The sequence below is a fragment of the Aplysia californica genome, unplaced genomic scaffold, assembly GCF_000002075.1.
Source record: "Aplysia californica isolate F4 #8 unplaced genomic scaffold, AplCal3.0 scaffold00223, whole genome shotgun sequence".
Taxonomy (NCBI): Eukaryota; Metazoa; Mollusca; class Gastropoda; order Aplysiida; family Aplysiidae; genus Aplysia; species Aplysia californica.
In genome coordinates this window covers 124,531-126,760 of record NW_004797493.1, presented here as the reverse complement: position 1 = coordinate 126,760, position 2,230 = coordinate 124,531, and positions in this window count along the sequence as shown.

Sequence of the window (2,230 nt, the reverse complement as noted above, 5' to 3'; positions counted from 1 at the left end):
TTTGAATAATCTATGAAGCATAAATACAGATCTTTCCGTGCTTCAATACATCTTTCCATTAACATTTGTAAAGTGAATATAGCATTTCTGGTGCCCTTGTCAGGAACAAAGCCGAATTGTGTTTTAGATATCTCTGGTCTTACACTTTTTCTCAATCTTCCCATTATTACTCGCAACAATAGTTTTGTACAATGACTCATAAGGCTAATTGTTCTATGCATGTCACGCTCAGTGGCACCTGGTGTTTTAGGTAAAGCTACAAAAACTGACTTCATCATATCTTCTGGGATCTCACCGCTGTCATAAATAGCATTTAGGAGCTTTGTTGTTATTTCAGTGCCTAGTTCTTCAAGCGCGACAATCACTTCAACTGGAATATTATCTGGCCCTGTGGCTTTTCCTTGTTTCATTTTCCTACTGGCAGCTTGTACTTCTGCTTTCAGTATTGGTGGTCCGTTTATTTAATTCTTTATTATTCTGTTTTTCTCCTCTATTATCTTTCAAAAGTTCTTCTATGTATTCTGACCATCTGTTTAAGACATCACCGTTGTCCATTAAGACATCCCCTCCCTTTGATCTTATGCCTCCTGTATTTGAGCACCCTTTTCTCCCACTTACTTCTTTGGTTTTGGAATGCACGTATTTGTTGTCTTTGTTTTGGTTCTTCTCTATTTGTTGACACTGATCGTTTATCCATGTTTCTTTTGCTTCGGTTCATTTGTTCTGTATTTCCCTGTTTAAGATGTTGTACTTTTCCACATTTGATTTTGCTTTTCTTCTCTCCTCCATTAGTTTTAATATGTCCTGGGTCATCCATTTTTTGTTTGCTCTTTTAGCTTTCAGGGGAATATTTTCTTCCACAGCTTCCATTATTGAGTCTTTCATTTTCCTCCATAGTTCTTCCGATTCAGTAATGTTTTCAAAAGCTTGAAATGTATTGCTTACATCTATGGAGAAACGTTCTTTCATTTCTTGGTTTGTCTTGAAAAGATCTATGTCAAATATTGGTTGGTACTTTGACAGTTTAAGTTTCTTCTGTCTTATCCACATTTTACACATGACTGGTACATGGTCACTATCACAGTCTGCTCCTGGCATTGATTTAGATGATTTTATTGTATTTCTAAATTGTTTCTCAATAAGTACGAAGTCTATTTGATTTCTGCTTCTATCGCCAGGACTCTTCCAAGTGTATCGTCTTCTTGGGTGATTCTCATACCAGGTGTTTGATATCATAAACTTATTTTCTCTGCACCATCCTATCAATTGTTCCCCTCGTTCATTCTTTTTTGGTATAGGGCCTATATGTTTGTTTTGGGCAGTGTCAGTTTTTTGTTTATGTATATTACTTTTGTACAGGGTAAATGTTTTCTGTGTTGTTGCTTTTAGTACGAGATAAGTGGTTTTTTTACTGGTATATACATTGCTTTTGTACAGGGTAAGCGGGTTCTTTTTTGCATGTATATTACTTTTGTACAGGGTAAGTGTTTCCTATGGTGTGATTTTGGTGAAGAGTAAATGTTTTCTGTAGCCTTTTGTACACAGTAAGTTTTTTTGAAACGGTTGAAACAGTACAACGGTGTTTGTTGCTTGGTCTGTTGTACAAAGTAATTGTTTCCTGTGGTGCGGCTTTGGTTCTACAACTATGTTGATGAAAAGAAATAACAAAAGTACTAACTAGAGTCTGTGGTGTAGTGATGAGACACTTTGCCAGCGAGCTCACACGACCCGCGGACAACCCTGTGTGGGTAGAATATTGGTGGAGTATAGCGGGCTGTATCCTGGGACGCTGTATCCTGGGACATTGTATCCTGGGACGCTGTATCCTGGGACATTATATCCTTCTCAGCACAGGATGATCTCAGCAGACAGGGTAGAAGGTTGTCGCCTGTATGACCTAAAGTGTGTCGATGTGTGTGTAAAACATACACATTTTAAAACAGCCAAACAAATGAACAAACTAAATGGCAAAAAAGGAAATAATAATAATGAAGAAGAAAACAACAACAACAACAACTCACCTCCTGAACGATCTGTCCCCAGCGTCGACCTGTCGCGGCTAACTCCGTGGTCAAGATGGGCTCCAACTACTTCGAAGAACGCCAGCTCATCTACAAGGCTTACGTGCAGGTGGGCCCGCGACACTGATACACACTACAGCAACAGTGATACACACTACAGTGATACACACTACATCAACAGTGATACACACTACAGTGATACACACTAC